General features: G+C 40.6%; 1 protein-coding gene and 1 long non-coding RNA gene across 3 annotated transcripts in view; one reads left to right on the top strand and one right to left on the bottom strand.

The window, feature by feature from the left end:
* Positions 1 to 23,362, bottom strand: part of PRKN (parkin RBR E3 ubiquitin protein ligase) — a 1,321,737-nt gene that overhangs the window by 1,023,950 nt on the left and 274,425 nt on the right. The gene's annotated exons all lie outside the window — the stretch shown is intronic.
* LOC144224242 (uncharacterized) lies at positions 15,932 to 21,074 on the top strand. Its single transcript, XR_013332992.1, has 3 exons — positions 15,932 to 15,992; positions 17,437 to 17,597; positions 20,862 to 21,074. It is a non-coding gene; the product is annotated as an uncharacterized LOC144224242 (long non-coding RNA).

The following is a 23,362-nucleotide window of genomic DNA, read 5'->3' on the forward strand; positions in this document are numbered from 1 at the left end:
CCATGTAGTGTCAGATTTCTCCTTTTCAACCCTGAGTTATGTCACATGAGCACAAGTGAAAAGTCTTTCAGTCCCTCACAAGGCCCAACACCATCCGGCCCCTGCGTCTCCTAGAACTCTCCACCCGCCTCCTTTCAGGTTCTACTCCCTGAACCCCGGTCTTACTGTTCCATTCACCCCACCTCTCCTCACCCTCATAGACCGGACACCACTCCCTCACCTTCTTCTCAGTGAGGTCAGTCCACACGGCCTTATTAAACATGACCCCTTGGGGCGCCTGGGTGGCTCAGTCGGTTAAGCGTCTGACTTCAGCTCAGGTCATGATCTCGCAGTTTGTGGGTTCGAGCCCCACATCCAGTTCTGTGCTGACAGCTCGGAGCCTGGAGCTGCTTCAGATTCTGTGTCTCCCTCTCTCTCTGCCCCTCCCCTGCTCATGCTCTCTCTGTCTCAAAAATAAGTTAAAAAAAACTATTAAAAAATTTAAACATGACCCCTTGGCTTCCTATCCTCAGCACATTTTATTTTTTATCTATAGCATGTGTCACCATCTGAAACACCACCTGTGTTTTACGGGTTCATCATGTTTATTCTGTCCTCCCCTTTTAAAAGAATGTTCTGGGAGGCCAGGGATAATTGTTTTCCATTGAGTTTAGAGCAGTCGGAACAGTGGCTGACACAAACAGGTGCTTGAAAATATGTACTCAGTGAACAGGGCATTGGTTACATATTTGTGGATCATTGTGTTGCTGGATTCAGGTTTCTGGAGAGAAAAGGGTAGACTGTTGCATCGGAGGTCAGAACTGGATCAAGCCACAAGACAGCCACGAAGTGTGGATGGGATGGCGGTGGTCGTATGGGCAGAGACAGCACACAAATATCACAGGGCTAGGAAATCATTGTGTTCTTTATTCCTTTTTGAGGATGGGGAAATGGCATGGAATATTTGAAGTAATGAGTTGTAGACTTTCTTAAGGATGCATAGAGCTGAGAGCAGGGCCTTGAAAAGAAATGAACCAGGGAATAATTTGGAAAAGGTCTTCTTCAAAGAAGAGTGAGCCTGGCTGCTAATGTGGTGACAGGCTGTCACTACATTCTCTATTCACCATCTTTAAAAATGTATATAATTTTTGACTTCTGTTTCTCCTTCTCTATCCACAAAGTCTCAGTTGCCAAGGCTCATCTGCTTTGTTTGATGGCACTAAAACACAGACAAACAAAAATGAAAACAAAAGAAACACTGTCTACTCCATGAATCTACCTAGCATTCTAGTAGGTTCCCCTGTCTGAGTGGATATAGATTGTTGCCAATTTGTTCCTTCATTTGTCAGTGTAGAAACAACCCACCTTTCCTCTTCCTCATTAGCAAAGAGCTCGGGGCTTCCTCCCAAGGACACAGTATCTGGAAACTTGCCAAATACCTTGGAGCATGTGCTTTAAAAGTCAATATAAAACACTCACATTTCGAAATTTGGCAAAGGTTTGAAAGCAACACATAGGATTAAATAATAAAAGAAATAGCCGCACACAAAGTAATGAAATACCTTTAGAAACAGAGTCCAGGACTTGCTTCTCTTCAAACATCTGTATATAAATAAAGTGGAGCTAAAGCCAGGGAGCAGACCTACGTTACTAACGCCGGAAGTGCTGTTTGTTGGAGGCCAGATGAGTAAATGTGTCATAAAGAGAGAATAATGTCAATGTGTCAGCAGATGTCCGGCCGCAAAGGTCAGCCGCTACATGTGACTTAGGGAGTTTCTGAAGCCTTTACAAATCAACTCAGAAAAGGGGACAAGCTTGTTCTGACATTTGTAATATTTCGAAGGAGACATTATCCATCTTTAAATATCCTAAACCTCTAGTTATAACAGGGGATGCACTATTTCAGTAATGGTAAATCTCACAAAACAGAAACAATTTTCCAAAAAAAAAAACAAAACATGCCCTCACTCAGAGTATTTCTACAGAGATGAGGCACTGGACTCACCTGTGGGGATTTTTTAAAAGTAGTCCCCATGTATCCACATGATTTTCTCTGCATTCATATATATAAAAAATACTCATTAAAGCGTCCTTTAATGACAAGGTTCTGGTGACTAAATATAAAGAATACACAGCATCTGTGCTCACAGAATTCACTGTTGAGACCGGATGTGCAGTGGCGGGAAAAGCCGGTGCCAGGTGTTATAGACTGAATTGTGGAACCCCACCCCCACCCCAAATTGATATGCTAAAGCCCTAATCCAGGCTGACTGGTGTCCTTATAAGAAGAAGAAGAAGAGACATCAGGGATGCTCAGAAACAGAGGAAAGACCATGTGAGGACACAGGGAGAAGGCAGCCATCTGCAAGACCAGAAGAGAGGCCTCTGGAGAAACCAAATTTGCCAACGCCTTGATTTGGCCTTCGGAGCCTTCACAACTATGAGAAAATTATACGGTGCTTTGTTCTGGCAGCATAAGGCAACTGATACCCCAGGTATGTAAATATATGACCACAGTCCAATAGAAGACAATATAAGGGATGTGGGAACCATAGACAAACACCATGACTTTCCCTCGTGGTCACAGATTCAAGATGGTGGTCAGAAATCCATGAACATGGGTAACATCATTGCTCCCTAAATAAGAATTTTACCTAACCCACCTTGAATGATAATATTAGCTCACATTTAATGAGTGCTTTCTATGAGCCGGGACACTAAACATTTTACATGTAGTAACTTACTTACCCTTCACTGCAACCTTCTAGGACCCTTTGCCATAACTATCCCAAATTTATGGAGGCAGACATGAAGCAGAGGTTGAATGCCTTTCCTGGAGCCACAGGGCCAGAAGTGGTGGAGCTGACAGACTGACATGGCAAAATCCTTACTCAGAACTGCAATGCATCCTGCATTAATGGAACTCCTGAATTTTCTAGTAAAAGGTTGTCTGTAGATCATTATTCCAGAAAAAAACAGCGCTCTACTAGAAATCCAGCCAAGAGTTAGGAGATATAGACTCTCCACACCGAATTTCCTAGATATATTTCCCCATGGTAAATACTCTATGAAACATCCTTTCTTAATTATTGGACTAGCTGTGCGAGCCCCGTGACCATACCCCCTGGTGTTTGACTCTCTCCTTGAATGTAAGACCAATGCTAACAGTTTAACCCCAACTCATGCACTGGCAACTCTCTATTTGAGAGAATAGATGAAAACCTACTGTTCACTGTTAGGGCTCAAGAGAAAACTCTCAAAGCCAAAATCAGTACCTTTACCACCCATTTCGGTGTCTCTTCACCCCTCCCGATGGCTGTCACCAGAGAGCTCTGGGCCAACAAGCCCCAGCAGAGTCCTTTTGAAAATACAGATCCTACCCTATTCTGCCTCTCCCTTCCTGCCCCCAGAATTTTCATTTAGTAGGTCTGGGGTGGGTCCAGAAATCTATTCTTTAATGGTTCACAATGATTCTGAATCTCTGCCAAATTTAGATACCATGAGAACGTTAATCAAAAGAGTAGTAGATTTTTTAGTGCAAGTACGGAGCTCCTTACTTCTCCGCCATCTTGCTCTCTCTCCAGAAGATGCATCTAGAGTAGTAGATTTTTTAGAACACGCCAAGCTTTAATTATTTTGTGCTGATAGTTACTAGATCACATGATCTTAAAATTAGGGTTGGGAATGCACCCATTTTACTGCCATCCAGACCTAGCCTTACCCAGACCCAAAGCAACCTTGGTGTTCTCCTGTTTCTGACTCATTTAAAATCCCTTTATCTAAAACAACTGTACTAGATGCTTATCTGATTAAAGTCTAGCTGCCAAGAGGTGACTGGGCTTCAGCTAAATACTGCCTGGGTTCATTTTAATTTCAAAAATCCCTAAATTAATCTATAAATGGGCACATTGTCCAGGGACACTTTTCAGCTATAGGCTTTCTGTTATTCCTGATATATACCAAGTGATTGTTAAGTCTTTTACAAAGTAATACAAAGAAGTTCAATTCATGAAACAGCAAGTGTGGCCTCCCAAACCGAGGAAACAATTGTGATAATGTATATTAAATAAGCTGATACTGTTATTATTGCAAATGTCAAGTTCATTACAGCAGATGTTTCAACTGAAGATCACGACTCATTAAAATCAAACAACCAATATGCCCTGAATTCACCATTTCATTTAATGTGTCAGCTTCAATGCTCAAGGGAGTCAATCAGAATTGCCTTCCCTGTAATTGTCATAGGATTATTATGTAACAAAGGATCAGGTTTCAGTTCCTATCACTTGCTAATCATGATAATTAAAATGTGACTGAAGAGTTAATAAGTGACACAGAGGCTATAAAATGTACTATAAAATACTTTACAATTTTATGCATATTGCTGGAGGCATCATTTTAATTCCAAAAATAGATGACCTTACTATTAAGGAAAAAATATTGAAAATTGAAAATAAGGCAAATAAAAAAGCCCCACTTAAGTGATTTGTTGATGTCATGCTAGAGCCTGAGCCCACTTAGCATCCTCTGACTCTCCAGGGAAATGCAACTTTGTTACATTTTACAGTGTTTTCTATTCCTTAGGGCCCAGACATTTTACACATCTTACAATTAGTTCTTATTATGATTTACATCTTTGTCAAGTAGAAAAGATAACCCAAGGGTTTGTTTTATTACTCAGCATGCCAGTATGGTGTCTAACTCATCCACATTATCTCAGCTTTCCTTTTTGATCTCTATATAAATTTTCTATTTTCATATGTTTTTCTTAACTGGTTTATCATCCTCTTTATTCCCTCATTAATTAGTTAAATAATTGACCTTATATAAATGTATTTAGTATTCCATTACCAAAAAAATGATCTAATACTACTCAAGGAATTGGGTAAAAAACTAAGACGACGAAGTTGCAACCATTATCAGAAAATGTTAGTGTGCAAGTCTCCCTCAAAGTAGCTATAGTGAGGAAATAAAACTTAAGTGAATACTTAGTTGAAAGTAAAATTGTTGAGAGAATGTCTGGCAAAAGTTATCAGTAAGTGTCTTAAAAATATGAATTATTTTCAGGGCACCTGCGTGGCTCAGTCGGTTAAGTGATCTCAGCTCAGGTCAGGATCTCAAGGTTCTTGAGTTCAAGTGAGCCCCACATTGGGCTCTGCACTGACAGCTTGGAGCCTGCTTGGGATTCTCTCTCTCTCTCTCTCTCTCTCTCTCTCTCTCTCTCTGTCTCTCTGTCTCTCTCTGTCTCTGTCTCTCTGTCTCTCTCTCTCTCTCTCTCAAAATAAAGAAACATTTAAAAAAATAATATGAATTCTTTCAAAGATGCATCTGTGAGTTACATGTAACCCTAAAAGCCACATTTAGGATACATCTTTAAAACAAATTAGGCAATTTTCAAATGTCCAGATCATTAAAAGCCCCTAAATCACTCTGCTCTAGCTGTCATTTGTCACTGTCCTGGGCTAATGGGATAAGGGGAAGCAAGGTCTTGAGGAAGCTATTTATGAACAGAGTTGGCCATCGCCTAGGACAGATTGGCAAACACACTTCAGGAGGGAAGAGTTTAATTTTTAGGTGATGATCTCACAGATTACTATTTATATTTGAGTATGATCTAAATGGCCTGGAAGGATCTGGATCTGATGCCTCACCTGGACCATGTACATGATCATCTCTTCCTGCTTTAGACATCCTCCCCTTTGGCTTTACTTGGTTTTCAGTTCATAGATGGATTATTACAATAAACCCTTATCTTCTCTCCTCCCCAACCCTGTCCCTATAGGTCCCATGTCACCAAGTAGGCTCCCCTAAGTCTCTCACCGATAAAGGTGATAATTTGCTTAGAGGGAGGTTAATGTCCATCACATCTTCCATCACTACCTTCCATTCTTTCCCTCTTCCCTGAACAGTAATCTCCCCGCTTTATGTTGACACAGTCCCATCTCACCCCATGTTGTTTTAGCCTGACGGGGACTATCAATGGTGGTGAAATTACCTGAAAATGTCAGTTCTGTAGGTCAAACGTGGCAGAAAATGAGCAAACTCATGAGACTCCACATATATCATTCTTTTAATAATGCTGACTTAATCCAATCTTTTATCAGCATATTATTTAAAGTTTTATTACTAGTTATGAATTTAATATTGACTTCTTCCACATCAGAGCATAAAATATTTTGCTTGCTTAAACTACATATGTAGGACAAAATTAACAGGCCAACTGGGATTCTCAACATACTGACTGGAAACAGCTTTTGGAGAGGATAACTCAAAGAAGAATTTAAAATCAATCCCACAGCAAGTAAAATCAACTTCTTTTCCAAGTATTCAGTCACATGGGAGCGAAAGAAGCAGTGTGGCATTTTCTTTTCATGGGGCACGGGAAGCCATGCTGCTTTGGGGGGCAGGGGGAAGGGGATAAGATAAGCTGATTTTTTTTTCACCAGTGAAGAAACTTTTCAATAAAGCAGTTTTCTTCGACTCAGCATGGCTAACAAAGTAACATTACCAATGGAACTAAAATAATAGATTAGCTGAACAATCTAGGCATTTTGTTTTCAGAAGGACTTCTCTTACACTCTCCTTCAGAGAACCAGGGATGCCTGCTTCCTGCAAAAGAAAACCTCCCTGATGTTTCTCCTCCTCCTGCAGAGATGACTGGCAAAGGATAAAGTCTTGTTCTTTCTTCTCTTTTCTTTCTCTTCTCTCTTTCTGTTTCTTTTTCTTTGTTCTTTTTTCCTTCCTTCCTCTTTCTTTCTTTTCTCTCTCTCTCTCTCTCTCTTTCTTNCTCTTTCTGTTTCTATTTCTTTGTTCTTTTTTCCTTCCTTCCTCTTTCTTTCTTTTCTCTCTCTCTCTCTCTTTCTTTCCTTCCTTCCCTCCTTCCTTCATCTCCTTCTTTCCCTCTTTTTTTTTTCTTTCTTTTTTTTTTTCAACTGCGGACTACCCTGGCCACTGGAAGTTTTCTGTCTCCGCACATGGTCTCACTCCCCAACCAGAGTTTATCCCAATTCTTGTGTACAGGAAGAATTCAATTCTTGTGAATTCAGAAATAGACTGAAAAATAGGTCCAGAAACGCTGCAACTAAATTATCACTAACCCTTCAAATGGAAAGACCATTGCCCTAATCTAGCTGTTTCCCACATTTTGGGAGGGAGGGAAAGAATGCCCTGTCCAACTTGGCTCCTGACTGAAAGCTAGGGCCCTGGCTGTCCCCCTTGCTAAAAAGCCTCTTTTTGTTTTTCTTTTTTCCTGTCAGAAAGCCGCCTCAGAGGAAAGCACTGTGCATATCAATGAAGAAAAAGGAGAGCAGAGGTGATTGAAACTGAGGATTATTATTATTTTTTTTTTTTTTTGCCCTGTCATTTAAAGGGTTCTCAGAGAATCAAGCCCACTTTGTGATTCCATTTTCAAAACACATTCTTTGCCAGCTCTGAGCCAGGAATCCTTAGTGATCTGTGCAGCCATCCTGGAGCCTGGCTCTGCGCTCGCCTGCAGGGTTGAGACACGTAAAGATTCAAGGGAGTCAGTCCTCTGCTGGAATCAGCAGAAGTTAAGGCTCAGGAGGAGGAGGGAAAGAGGGGAGGAGAGGAGACAATGCTCTGGCTTGGCTCACTGCTGAACAGAGCAGAACTGAAAACAATAATCCTGGGAGCTTAAATTGGGGTGTTGGGGGCTATCATTACAGAGTCATAATAGGACAATGAAAAGGAGAGAAATGAATATATTTATATAATCCCTTTAAGGTCTTTCTTACAATAACCTACCTGAAACCACATATGATTTTAAATTATAAACCTCTGACTTAAGAGAAATATTGTGACATTTGGTTTCAAGAAGTTAATCTTTCAGGAATATTTTAGAAGATAAAAATTATAAGACAACTGAAAAAAATCTGGTAGGCATTTAACAAATGTGTTTTAAAACAAAGATCTTACTTTAAAACATAGCACCATGGCTCAGTCGGTTGAGCGTCTGACTTCGGCTCGGGTCATGATCTCACAGGTCCTGGGTTTGAGCCCCATGTTGGGCTCTGTGCTGACATTTCAGGGCCAGGAGCCTGCTTCAGATCCTGTGTCTCCCTCTCTCTCTGCCCCTCCTCAGCTTACCCTCTTTCTCTCTCTCTCTCAAAAAAAAAAAAAATTAAAAAAATAATAAAAAAATAAAAAATAAAAGGTAACACCAGATTAACCAGGAAAACAAAATGTATCAAAATAGTAAACCTTGAAATGAACACGTATAGCTTCTATACCAGAATGACTATCAATTAATCATTAACAAATGGGGATGCCTGGGTGGCTCAGTCGGTTAAATGTCCTACTTTGGCTCAAGTCATGATCTCAAAGTCTGCGGGCTCGAGCCCTGTATTGGGCTCTATGCTGACAGCTCAGAGCCTGGAGCCTGTTTCAGGTTCTGTGTCTCCCTCTCTCTCTGCCCCTCCCCAGCTTGTGCTCGGTCTCAAAAATAAATGTTAACAAAATTTTTTTTAATCATTAACAAGTGTACTTTCTATATAAAGGATGTCTGCTTAAAAACAGCTATATAAAAAACATTTTTTTAAAATCAAGCTTAACATTATGTAACAGATGTTAAGTTTTCTCTTTTCTCTACCTCAAAGGGAATTGTAATACTGTTTGAGATGACAGTTGTCAACTGTAGAATGTGAGTAATAAATTATAGAAGCTAAAATATATCATTGTCACTTAATAATCCATTTTAATAGCACTAATAGCATTTTAAATATTACCTGCACTTTGGCTCAGGTCATGATCTCACAGTTGATGAGATCAAACTCTTCACTGGGTTCTGTGCTGACAGCATGGAGCCTGCTTGGAATTCTCTCACTCCCTCTCTCTCTCTCTGCCCTTCCCTCACTCATGCTCTCTCTTACTTTCTCTCTCTCTCAAAATAAATAAACATTAAAGCGCGTGCACACACACACACACATACACACACTGTTTCCTGTATTGGTAGTCTAAATCTGTTAACCCTGACACTCATTTAGACCAGGGAATGCCCTTTGCTTTGAAATTAAACTGGATGTTGACTGTTGAGAAAGAAATTGCCTGCAAAGAAAATTATATTATTCTTTTTTCACAGCTGAGATACATATTTTCTCATTTAAAAGGCAACACTCATAGAAAGGAAGTTGCCTATGAGATGAGATTTTAATTTTGTTAGAAACAGAAAAGTAAGCTGAGCGTACCAAGAACAATGCCAGAGTACTGGCTACAAATAATTAAAAGTTATTAAAATCAATGTCAGAATACTCGGACAAAAAATCGCATGATAAAAGGCTCAAAGTAAATTTCTGGAGCCGAACGCCCCCGAAACAAATCACTGAACTTGTGCAACGTCCTGCTGGGAGGAACATATGCGTAGAGCAGGACTTGATCCAGAACATACCCTGTGCCGAGGAAACAATGGCTAATAAACAGAACAGGGCGGGGCATCGGCCCTCACTGTAGAATGATATATACAGAATCAAAGCGTGTTCACCTTCATGACAAGTCCATATCTGAACAACAGTCAAAGTAACAGAGCAAGTAGAAAGTACCTAACCGACCTCTACTGCCTGACTTTCCATAGAATTCTAACAAGAATGAGAAGAGAAGGCATCCCCTGGTCTTGAATGTCTTAAATAAAGACAATTGAGAAGGATCTTTTCTCACAATTACAAGCACTCACAATGATAAGTACAGTTGTGCTTTCTAGCGGCCAATACTTGAGACATAACCCCTTTCCAAAGCTGGATTTCAAATTAAATTTTATTGCCTATAATTTTATCTTTTTAATGCTTTATTTATTTCTAAGAGAGACACAGCGTGAGTGGGGGAGGGTCAGAGAGAGAAGGAGATACAAAATCCAAAACAGGTTCCAGGCTCTGAGCTGGCTGTCAGCATGGAGCCCAGCGTGGGGCTCGAACCCATGAACTGTGACATCATGACCTGAGCCGAAGTCGGACGCTCAACCGACCAAGCCACCTAGGTGCCCCATGCCTATAATTTTATTTATGCCCAACAAGGAAAAAATTGAGAACAGTATCTTACAAGTGGGGAACCAATGTATTGAACAGGAAATATAGATACCCATATTTGGGATTATATATACACGTGTGTGTGTGTGTGTGTGTGTGTGTGTTATTTTAGAGACAGAGAGAGCACATTATATGTATAATTATATATATATATAATTTTTATTTATTTCAGAGAGAGAGAGAGAGAAAGGAGAAAGAGCACACAAGCAGGGAACAGGGACAGAGGGAAAGAAAGAGAGAATCCCAAATAGGCTACATGCTCAGTGAACAGCCCGACACAGGGCTCCATCCTATGTCAGATGTGAGACATAGGATGTGAGATCCTATAGCATGTGAGACCATGACCTGAGCCTAAATCAACAATTGGATACTTAACACTGAGCTACCCAGGCACCCCCATGTTTGGATTATATTTACACAAATGGAATGCACAAATTTGCAGACATGGAATTAATCAAAGGAATCCACTTTTTTGGAATAGGACATTTGAAAACATCTTTGAGAGGATAAGGGCCTGGTGGTTACTTAATCAGAGTTTAACAAATGTACAGGCAATATATATTTGATGCTTCTATGCAGAAAATCTGACACCAGGATAACATGGACAGAATGTCTAGAATGTTACATAAGCACAAGTTTCTTAAATATGCAAATCTGGAGACTCTTGTGCACAAAAAGTAGGAAACACATTCTTGTACATAGCTCATGTGGAAATAAGTATGTCTACATCTCATGGCTACACAATTGGCTAAGAAAGACCGAAAAACGTCTGTGCAGTTGATTTACTTGTCATTTTTTTACTCATTGATATCTGGGAGTCTGAACAAATGAAGAATCCCGATCAGCGTTAGCGAGTACGGCACATGGCTCCCCAAAGTATGTGATCTACGGAGCCACAGACAGGAGTTCTGAAGAATCTACACAACTGAGTTACCCACCTTGGGGGTGCGGTGGAGGCAAATGAGTTTCTTGAACAGTGTGCAAAATACAGAGAGAAAGAAAACAGACCAAAGTTAAGAACCTGCCTCAGATTGTAACTAATCAGACAGCAGGGATTATCGTCAAAATGAAACAACAGAGAGACAACGAAAGTTGGCTTTGGCAAACTACATATCTGGCTTCTTTATTCTACTTGGCTTCTTTTTCTATTTCATTCAAAAGACCTTTGCCTAAGTCACTCTTCTACTGCTTCATACCATTGCCATGGTTCTTTTCCCTGGCTTTCGTTCAATGTATGGATTGAATCCAAATTTTAATATTTCCATTCGAGCCACCTTTGCATGTTTTTTTTTTTTAAATTTAAAGGAGCAGATCTTAGATATCACCTATTATAACAGCTTCATTTTGTCCAGACTTGGCACACAGAGGTTCAAGCCAGGGGCGGGGAGAGGCAGAGGCACACAGAGGATGCTATGCTGAACCCCAAGGGCTATGAAACACTTTGAATGGAGGTTTCAGAAACAGAGCTGACGGCTTCAGGAAATGGGCAGAGCTTGTGGTTCCTTATTACATACTTAAACCTTAAGAATCATGACTATTGGTCTTACATTAAGATAATTTCTGTGATAGGTAAGGGCAAGCAGTATGAACCGCTTTAGGGCATAAGAATTATGATTATCATAAACATTACATTCCCCAGTGAATATCATGTTTTGTTTATTTTTTAAAGTTTATTTCTTTATTGTGAGAGAGAGAGAGAAAGAGACTGCGTGAGTGGCGGGGGGAGGGACAGAGAGAGAGAGGGAATTAGGGAGAGAATCCCGAGCAGGCTCCTCACTGTCATTGCAGAGACCAGCCCAACGCAGGGCTCAAATTCACTCATGTGAGATCATGCACGACCTGAGCCGAAATCAAGAGTCAGACTGACGTTTAACCAACTGAGCCACTCAGGTGCCCTGAATATTTGAAGTTTTAAAATAAAATTAGCTTATAAAATAAAACAGAGGAAATAATCAGCATAGAAAGTGTGAAGACTGTACTATAACATAGTGAGCTTTCTTAGAATTATTATTGATGCCCATAGAAGAATTAGGCTGTCTTCCAAAGCAATAGGTTTTCTACCACTGGAAATGTATTATACATGATTCTTATTTGTTCTTAAACTTTTGGTTTTACAGACCAGTAAAAACTATATTGTTGTACAAAAGAAGATAAAGGATATCTGAGCCAAAGGAATAGTTAAAAATATTCACTTAATTTACTTTCTTCTCTACTTAATGTTGAGAATGCAGCCGAAAATCAAGGTGAGACAAACCTTGCAGCCATTCTGCAGAAGCAGAGGTTTAATGTAGCTGCCATTACCCATGTTGACAGAAAAACAGCAAAACGAAGGGTCGGCTGACTCTGCAGCACTGCAAATAATTCAATGTTAACGTAAGTGTAATCTCATTTTCTTTTTTCATAAATGTATTCCAATAAATGACACAGTGACGCAGCTCAGATAAGAAGTGACCTTGTGCAGGCAATCAAGTGTCCTAGGGACGCAAGGGGATTAGATCAAGGCGGTTGCAGTTGCCAAATTTTCAAAGGTAGAGACAGCTGGTGTGTCTATCCCTCACATACCTGAACACCTTGTGTCAAGACTCCTACTTTAACTGTAGCTGTTTCACACCCGGTGATGTGTAATTTAGTTAAGAGGTTAGAAAAAAAAGTCCCTCAAATTTAAGTAAAGAGGAAAGGTATTTTTAGAATATATCATTCAGAACATGTTGAGTAATGAAAGGTCTTCATAAATTATATTCAAGAGCAAGGATACTGGGCATCTTTCCAGGGAATCCTGCTGTTTGGTGGCACTGAATTCTAATCATCATCATCATCATCATCATCATCATATAATAGGGGCACCTGGGGGGCTCAGTCAGCTGAGCTTCTGATTCTGACTCTTGATTTCAGTTCAGGTCATCATCTCGCAGTTGTGAGACTAAGCCCTATTGGGCTCCGCGCTGAGTGTGGAGCCTGCTTAGGATTCATTCTCTCTCTCTCTCTGTCTCTCTCTCTCAAAACAAATAAATAAATAACCATTAAAATTTTTAAAAGATAATAATGCCTTTAAATGGGGCATCCATTCCCTAGTTCCCCAAAGGCTTTATCCCTTTCTAGGATTTTATCTCCACTAACTCACAGTTTAAAATACCTGCCTGGCAACTGAGGACAGGGTGCTAATGATCTTTGGTCTGCATTTACACAAGATCTAACAACAAAATTGTTGAAGGTTAGTATTTGCACATTCTGTTCTATTTTTCTAAGCAATATTTTTAAATAAAAAAAAAAATCTTGATTTAGGTACCATATATTTCCCCCACCATATGATTCCCTAGGCCTCCACCCCCAGCCGCACCCAGTGAATCAAGGATTACCCTGGGTGTGCAGGCCTGGCTCTGAAGGAGAGTGTCCTGTACGAAGAAGTGCTCAGGTTGCCTAATTATCTGATCAAGTCTGCCCAGTCTGTGGCAAGAAGAAAATTACGTTTCAGGCTGTAGTTGGAAGCAATATACTAAATTATTTCTTGCATTCTCGTTTTCACAGTTATATGCCTTAAAAGCAGCAGAATCAGTGTACTGTATTTGGAACATCTTGATAAAGATGGAGATCTTGATGAAGTTGATTCTGCTCTCGAGTAGGAAAATTTGGGGGGTGCAGTGTGCGGGCGATACGTCAATCAATTTCTCCAAAATTCTGATTTCCAGAATTTCCCTTTAGGCAGATACAAAGTTTGTTTACTATATTTTCCAGTTCACTCAATTTCTTTCTTTCCTGGTCTTATTCCTAATAATCCAGGTACTTCCTTGGACCAGATTGAGGCTAATATTTTACATGTCTACAGAGCAACTCTCTACTTCCAGAATGGCAACATAAGCAAAAATGTACCATGCTCTGTGCCCAGATTCTGAACATGGAATACTGAAAAGCTGGAGCACGTGGATGGTTCAGTCAGTTAAGCATCTGACTTAGGGTCAAGTCATGATCTCACGGTCCATGAGTTCGAGCCCTGCGTCGGGCTCCATGCTGACAGCTGGGAGCCTGGAACCTGCTTCAGATTCTGTGTCTCCCCCTCTCTCTGTTCCTCCCCAACTCGTGCCTCTGTCTCTCTCTCTCTCTCAAAAGTAAATAAACATTAAAAAGAATTTTAAAAAAGAATACTGAAAAGCTCTAAATACATTTAAATGAATCAACTTAATAATTGACAAAACAAACTTTTTAAAAAAAGATGGAAGTCTTTGAAAATCTATGGTCCAGTTTTAAGAGCTAAACACAGAGCAGTCCTCTAAGTTAAGCAGCTGCTTTAAATATGTAGATCTTCTGCTCCAGTATCTTAACAGCTGGAAGAAATTACGGTCCAGAGAGACATGTGCATAATTTGAATTAAGCAGATGTGGGCTGTGAGGAAAATCAAACATCTCAGGGTAATAGATGCAAACAATATTACTGAAACTCCAAGGGATTTTTATTTGTTTTTTTTCTTCATAATGATGGCAAACGTTGCCATTCTTGCGATACGAACTACCTACACCAGTTAAAATAGTGACTCTTCCCCACCCCACCCCCTCCTGCCCCTTTCAAAAGTCCAAAAGAAAACATGCCAACTTCTATACTACATGGTCATCTCTGGACTCCGCCATTTTGCAACACCCTTTTGAGACGCCATATTGATTCAGTGCTTACTATGCTCAGTACGCCAAATCAATCATGTTGTCACATGCTGGGGGCTGGGGGTGAGGGAGGGTACAGGACAGAGGAAGGGTGACAAATGACAAACAGGTTAAGAGAAGTATGTGTTCTGCAGAAATGGAGTAACTGAAATGTTGTCTTCCAATTCAGAATGTGTCTGAGCCACTTTGGTGACCACAGGCGTGCATTTAAAGGCCCAAGTTGCTAAGCGCTTAGGGCCAGATGGTGCCCTTTGTAATGAAAGCACTCTTGAACGGAGTGGGCCAGGGAACCTCAGTGGGCCCTGACTGTAATAGCATTTCCACCAGAGTATGCCCTTTACGTGTACGACTTTCTGTTTGCAGCTCCATTTATGAAAGTGTTTACGGATCTTCGATTTAGAAACTGAAAGAGTTAGTATTCACACACCAGGTAGTCTGAACCCAAAGTAAGAAAGTGACAATTACATTTTATACTTTGCCCCCTTAATACTAGACTTCTCAGTGCTTTGTGATCTCTTGATCATTGATATGAAACAAACTAAATATGAATATCAATAGGCATTTGGAAAATAGTCTGGCAGTTCCTCGGACAGTTAAAGGTATGTGACCATATTTCCCTGCTGGACCCAGTAATTCTGTCCTAGATGCATCCTGAAGGCAAACGAAAATGTATGCCCATAGGCACAAATAGCCATAGCAGCATTATTTATAATGTATGAATGCATGTATTATTTATGTGATGCAGGCATTTTTTATAATAACTAAAATAAATTAAAAATTAAAACAATAGCTAAAATTGAGCATGAGAAACTTAAGCATTTTATATGTATTTGTTCAGCCTTTACAAAAATACAAGGAGAGGGGCGCCTGGGTGGTTCAGTTGGGTGAGTGTCCAACTTTGGCTGAGGTCATGATCTCATGGTTTGTGGGTTCCAGCCCCACGCTGGGCTCTGTGCTGACAGCTCCGAGCCTGGAGCCTGCTTCAGATTCTGTGTCTCCCTTGCTCTCTGCCCCACCCCCTCTTGTGCTCTATCTCTCTGTCTCCCAAATAAATAAACATTAATAAAAAAAAAAATACAAGGAGGTTACGTAGATAAGCCAATGTATAAGAATACCACAGTTATTATTCTCATTTTACAGATGAGGAAACTGAGGTACAGAAAGATTGAGCAAGTCCCTCAGTTGCATAGCCAGCAAGTGCGACAGTTAGGAGTTGAATGCAGGCAGTTGGGCCCCGGAAGTCCAGCTCTTAACCTTGGAACTCCACACCCCAAGGGCACTGCCAGTGTCCCAGTGTGTGACAGACCACCTTTGGGAGGTGAAGTGACAGGTGATTTTCATTTTCCTGCTTTTGTCATTTTCGAAGCTCCTTATATAAACAACTACGTCCTATATGAGACTGAGACAGACAGAGACAGAGAAGGAGAGGGAGAGAAACAACTATTTTGCACAATAAGAAATAACTGTTTATTGCCTTCCTAATTTTGGAAAATTTCAGGAAATTATACCATAGAGCATTATAGCGTGGGGTCAAAATTTTAGGGATAAATTTAAATCACACTGAATCCCTCATCTTTTATTAGTTAGTAGGTTGTGGTGGCGAGACAGTGCCCCCTTGGAATTGTTTCCAGTTAGAAAACTTAGATCCACGGGTCCCAAGCTGAGTATGTCCCTGTCACCTGGAGGGTCACCTGGGGAGTCTGTCCATGACCTTCATGCAACTGCCAGAGACTCAGGTAGATTTGGGGAGGTCCCTCCATTCCCTGCACGTCTCAAACACCTGCTATTTATTTTTTTTTTATTTTTTAATATTTATTTACTTTTGAGAGACAGACAGAGACAGAGCATGAGTAAGGGAGGGGCAGAGAGAGAGAGGGAGACACAGGATCCGAAACAGGCTGCAGGCTCCAAGCTGTCAGCACAGAGCCTGACACGGGGCTTGAACTTGAACTTGCAAGCAGTGAGGTCATGACCTGAGCTGAAGTTGGACGCTCAGCCGACCGAGCCACCCAGGCACCCCATCAAACACCTGCATTTATAACAACCTTCCCTGCCTCTACTCCAGGAGGTTCTGATAAAGGGAGCCTATGCCAAATAGTTTGAGGGAAAAAAATACAGTACCATTATTTTTTAAAAGAAAACAACCAAAGACACTATGTTAAAATGTAGGGGACATTAAACAGAATAAACTTCTGTAGCTTTGACTCATAAAAGTATCAGCAAAATTAACACCCACTAAGAGATAAGCAGAAGAAAATGGGGCTACTTTAATAGTCTTAACTTTTTAGCACTTTTCTAAAGCTGGACAAATCTGGGATGCCTAATCCTCTACCTGTGTGCCCTTCTTTCCTGTTATTAAATTTGAAAAACGAGAGCTGCAAAATTAAGCCAAATGATGTGATCAAGCTCAAGTTAAAAGTGAGGTCAAATGCACTTCTTCAGTCCCAATAAAAACTAGCATCCCTCACACACTCCTTGCCAGGACACGCTTGCCAGCAAGAGCCCACCACCAGCGTCCTTACAACCTATCCTGACGGCCAGAGGATCTGCTTAATACACCTCCAGGTAATTGCTAATAACGTAGGAAGGACACTCACTTGGCAAATTCATTACACACAATGTGTGATTAATGACAAGCTATATATTAGGAAGGAAGGAAGAAGCGTTTGAGAGCCTGACTTGTGCCAGGCGCCGTGTGAGGCGCTCCACAAACGCTATTTTATTTAACTCTGACAACAACTGCAAGGTCAATATTATCATCCCCGTCTTCTCAGGTAAAGAAACCAAGCTGTATGGACATGAACTGACTTGCTTGCCACCCGTGATAAACAGATGATAGATCTAAGAGCCAGTGTCAGATATGTCGTATTTCTCCTCTTGCACCAGATCATCTTGCCGCTGGTGGAGGAGGCTGTGTGTGAAGGCACATAACCAGGTACTGCCCCAGGTGTGTGTCGTTATCTGTGAAATAATAAGATATGGAAATACTGACCAGGTAAATGATGATACCAGGTCAGACACTAGAAAGTTATCAAATGCATTTGATTTACTCTACACAAAGGATCCTCAAAGACCTCAGTGAATATATTTCACATTTAAATGTTCTTGACCTTCAGGGCACCTGGGTGGCTCAGTCGTTTAAGCATCTGACTTCAGCTCAGATCATGATCTCGTGGTTTGTGAGTTCAAGCCCCACATCAGGCTCTGTGCTGACAGCAGAGCCTGGAGCCTGCTTCAGATTCTGTATCCCTCTCTCTCTCTCTCTCTGTCCCTCCCCTGAACGCGCGCTCTCTCTCTCTCAAAAATAAACATTTAAAAAAATTATTTTAAGTTCATGACCCTCATTAGAGTCTCTAGTATGCCTTGATAACAAGCAATCCTGGATCCAAAATTTCATTACCTTTTCAAACGTATTCCCTAAAGAGGAATAACTAAAATCAATTTGGCATCTGACAAGCATGGAAACATAAAGGATTTTGATTATTAATTTTAGAGCAGAACTCTTCACATTCTACCTGACTAACCATCAGTCCCAAAAATACGGATTGAGACACAAATCCAATCACAAGTTAGCAAAATATTACATATTCTACCTAAGACGACAAATAGCCAGAGGACCTTTTCTAAAGAACACACACAGTATTATTCTTGGTGATTTAGGCAATATCATAACTAATTACATCATATTCATATTTGAAAAAAATTCATGAAAAATGTTTCAGCTTACAGTCCTGTTTTTCCTTCATATACTTATTTACACAGTCCGCTAATTCTCAGTAAAATGGATTAATCTCAAAATATGGCCAAAATAAAAAAGTTGGGTTGCATAAGAAAGCTGTAATATAATATCATTTATTTAAAGTTTAAAACATGCAAATTATTGGCATTCAATTTTACTAATGCAATAGTAGATGTGCACATAAAGAGGGTATTAAAAACACGGGTGAATTCACGGGTGACAATGGCAAATTCCAAAATTCAGGATAAAAGTTAAGTCTCTGGGCAAGTGAGGAGAAGAGAGTCAGAGAGAAGTATATGCAGGGTGTCAATTTTCCTTGTAATTTTTTTTTCTTAAGGCAAATAGTGGGCATATTGGTGTTTGTTATATTATCCCCATACTCTTCTGCATTCCTGAAGTACTTTAGAATAACAATTACAAATGCATAACCTGCCGAATTTTATACGATGGTTTATATATAAACCATTCATTCATCTTTGACTTGTAATGGAAATTTGACTTGTAAAGGAAATCAATATTGCTAATGTCAGGCATCACAAAAGAACAAGCATACTAATCAAATTCCAAGCCACTAATACGATTTCCATGTATTTCCATTACAGTTCTCTATTTAGATTCTACATCCAACCTCATCTGGACTGGGAGGATACGCATATATTCCCAAACTTTAATTGAAGAATGTGTCGCACTCTTACATTATTTGCAGGCACAGCATGTCCAACACCAAGTCGCAGATTTATACTTCTGTTCTGTCCCCTTAAAAGACTCATATAACCAAACTCCCTCTGGATATCTCCACTTTAAAGTTATTTGAAACCTTAATCCCCTCAATTGACATTTATTTGAAGCCCCTCCCCCAGTGACATTCCTCTTTTATCTCTGCTCTTCCCGTTCTTGTTCCTGATGGCATCAACATTGATCATGTGTTCAAACCAAACACCTGTGTGTTATATTGAACTCTCCCCTTTCTCTCATAGCCCGCAATCAGTTACAGTTACAGAAACAACCTGTAACACATCACAAATCTGTATACTTGGGGGCTGTTTCAACTTCTAGCTCTCCAGGTGAGTCCCGCTGTGCCTCCCCACAACAAATACACCAGCCTCCAAACTAACCTCCTTGCCTCCACCACATTCCAGCCACATTTTCCTTCTTTGTGGCCCCAAATGGGCTTCACTAACCCCCTAGCTGCTCCCTCTGGAATGCTTCCCTCCAGATGTTTCCAGGGCTGGCTCCTTCAGATCTCACCGAAGAGAAGCTTTTCCTAAATTTCTTAAATATAAAGTAGTATCAGCAGTCTTGAGCTCATTTTCTTTTTTCCTAAGCACTTACAATTATCTTATTGCACTCTTATTAGTTTAACAGTTAGGATTGAGTTTAGTCGCATGTAGCAAAATACTGCCCATGGAAGCATAACCAAATTGGGATTTCTTTTTCACAGGTAAAGAGAAGTCTAGACAGTAGCTGTCCAGGACTGGTCCTGGGACTCTGTGACGTCATCAGGCACCAGGTCCCTTGTATCTTTCTTCTCTGCTCCTTTTAGCATGGACTTTTCATCTCCACAATGTTCTGACAAAAAGCTTTAATGGCTTCTTACTGCTCACAGAACAGAGGCTCCACGCGGACAGATACCTTGCCTGTCTCGTCCACCATTGGAAGAATCTCAAGTAGCATGCTAACAGCTCACTCCGTATTTGTATAATTGTTATAAACCAATGAACCAGGAATCCAGAAGTCATTTAGGGGGTCATCCTTCACCATGGGAGGTCATACACAGCAGCCATATTTCCCCCTTCACCAACCCTGCAGTGGTCTCCTAAATGCCTGGGCACCCACTTCTCACCACCCCCCCAACTATATCATACCCTCCACACAAACTCATCATATAACTCCCTAAATAAAACACTCCCTGGGAGCAGGGGCCCAGCTGTCCTGTTTCCCACAGTTCTCCAGGGACTGTGCCCAGGAGCACGTGCTGTAGACACCCAGGGGACATTTGTTAAAACAATCAGAGATATCTAAGCCTCTGGGCACCATGTTCCAGGCCCCTTAGCACTTGGCCCTGCCCACCCTCATCATGACACTGCCTTCCCTGTTCTTTCCTTTACACCGCAGTTAGTCATAGGAAATAACTACACTTCTAAACTGTTTCACACCTTGAAGTCTCCTCATGCTTTATTATCTCTGCATAAAATGCCTTTCTCCCTTTTTAATACAGGACACTTTTACAGATCTCTCTTAAGTCTCAGCTTCTGATTCTCCCCAGCTTAGCCACCTTCCCCGATGCCTCCGGGCCCAGTAGACTGTTCTGTCCACCAAGGGGTACTTTAATGATATTGATGACAATGACGACGATGGTAAAATCACACCAGCAGCAGCTGACAGTAGAGAGAATGTACAAATTCATGTAATATTCATGGCAACCCTCTGATGTAGGCAATGTCTCTTTTCTCATTTTAGGGGAAGAAACGGAGCCATGGGGAGGTCAGCTAGTGCTCTGAAGTTGGCAAAGTTGATAAATGACAGAGCCTGCCTTCAAATCCACATAGTCAGCTTCTATAATCTATGCACTGTGACCTACACACATATTTGTCACCAGGTGGTAAGGCTGTTGGAAGCAGGGTCCATGTCTTAATTTTGTGCCACATGTGGGTTCATAATAAAATAACATTACGTGAATGGAATTAAAAATAAAAACAGTTGTACAGTTGCAGAATGAGAAAACTGGCTCAACTGTAGAATAGTGAAGAAGAGTTAGGGGTCTAATATTGACTGTGCAACCACAGAAGCCACCTCACTGGTCCTATGAGAAAGTACGGGGCCACGTGACTAGCATACCATACAAAGGGACACGAAGTTACTTGGTCCAGCACAGATCAGGCCAGTTCCAGAGTCTAGTGCCCTCTCTACTATTCAAAAATGGCCAATGGAACTTGACCAAAGATGGAGGTAAAATAAAATGGGAGTGAAGACAAAGGAAAAAAATTCCAGGCATATCAATTATCTCCAAACATTTGACAAGCTTTTGTGAACAGAGGTTTCTTCTGATTAAAAAGGGCATAAGAAGCCCAAAGGTGAAAGGTACAGAGACAAGGGACTCGGCGTTGTGCTGAGCCAGCCCATACCCACACCTAACAACAGATTCTGAGTACCTTTCCCAGTTCTGCCTTCAGTGTTCTCACACCAGTGCTGTGAAAAAGATCGGTCAGGGTGGGTGAGTTTACACCACAGCAACACCAGAGCTACCATGGGACCTCTGGATTCTGGAGACCCAGTTTGCCAGCAGACCACTGCACGTAACCCTTTAGTGTGGCTGGAAAAACCGAGGGGAGTGCCTTGTGGAGGGTGGGCAGTGATTAGGCATGGTGTAGGGGGCGAGGTGTGGACACTGTAAGCAGAATTTAAATCATGAATGTGCAAACACATTTCATGAGAGGCCCGAATGGAATGCGGAAACAGCTGTCAATCTTTTGTACTTTTTTAAAAATTTTTCTGGTATCCATAAAAACACTATTCATAGAAAAAACTCAATCATTCAAAGAAACCGCTTGAATCTTAGCACTCTCCCATCAGTGTCTTATGTCAAAAATAAATAAATAAAACCAAAATAATATAGGACCTAAAAGAGTCTAGTACTTTTGAATAGGAGATAGTCCATGCACCCTTCTTCCAACTGAGGCAGAAGTTGAAAATACCAAGTCAACCAGCAAACCCCAACAGACTATCAAAGAAACACTGTATTTTTCAAAATCATAAAAAATCTAGAGGTGTATTTTCTAGTTAACTCAAGGTTTAGAAGAAATTAGTGAATTTATTGCTATTGACAAACAGTAATATCCCTTGATGTTTGTTTTCTATAACTTCAAAATTACTTAACTTTCAATGGTACATTTTTATTTTGTTTTATTTTATTTTGTTTTATTTTATTTTGTTTTATTTTATTTTATTTCATTTTATTTTATTTTATTTAAATGTTTTATTTATTTTTGAGAGAGAGATAGAGACAGCCTGAGCAGGGGAGGGTCAAAGAGAGAGGGAGACACAGAATCTGAAGACAGGCTCTGAGCTAGCTGTCAGCACAGAGCCCGATGCAGGGCTCGAACCCAAGAACCCTGAGATCATGACCTGAGCCGAAGTCGGGCGCTTTACCGACTGAGCCATGCAGGCGCCCCCAATGGTAAATTTTTAATAAACTAAAATCAATCATAGGAAGAATCTCCCCCTTTATTGTAACTAATTTAGTCTTTTAATAGCTCACATACTCTTTTACAGAAAGTGGGGCAAGTTATTTTAAAACCTGCTTACTACCAGTGATTAGGACTGAAAAACTGATACACAATTTTTTAATGGAGAGACACTCATGTTCTTTATTTTATTTCTTAAAAATTGCTATTTTTTTTTTTTTTGAGAGAGAGAGAGAGGGACAGAGCATGAGTGGGGGTGGGGCAGAGAAAAAGCCAGACACAGAATCTGTAGCAGGCTCCAGGCTCTGAGCTTCTAAGCTGTCAGCACAGAGCCTGATGCAGGGCTTGAACTCAAGAACCATGAGATCATGACCTGAGATGAAGTCAGACGCTTAACCGACTGAGCCACCCAGGCACCCCTATATACAATTTTTTATGTATATATTTTGTATATATATGTAAAGGTACAGGACAGAGATGAACTCAGCAGTCAGATACAACATTATATGATATAAGCAATATATGAAGACTGACACAGAAGAAATCACCCTTTTCCTTTTAAAGCCCTCAAGAAAAAAGATACCAACACAAAAAGATACTAATTTAATCGGCAAGGCAAGAGCCACACCACTACCTTTTTAAATGGACTTCAGAATAATAGATTATGTAAATTTAGCATTTCATTTCTGCTTTTGAATTGCAGAGGTGACAAATGAGTCACTTAAGTAGGTCATATAATGTGTTTTCTCTTTAGAGTGCCTCCTAACCCTCTTGTCC

This window comes from Crocuta crocuta, unplaced genomic scaffold (genome assembly GCF_008692635.1).
Source record: "Crocuta crocuta isolate KB4526 unplaced genomic scaffold, BGI_CrCroc_1.0 scaffold11, whole genome shotgun sequence".
Taxonomy (NCBI): Eukaryota; Metazoa; Chordata; class Mammalia; order Carnivora; family Hyaenidae; genus Crocuta; species Crocuta crocuta.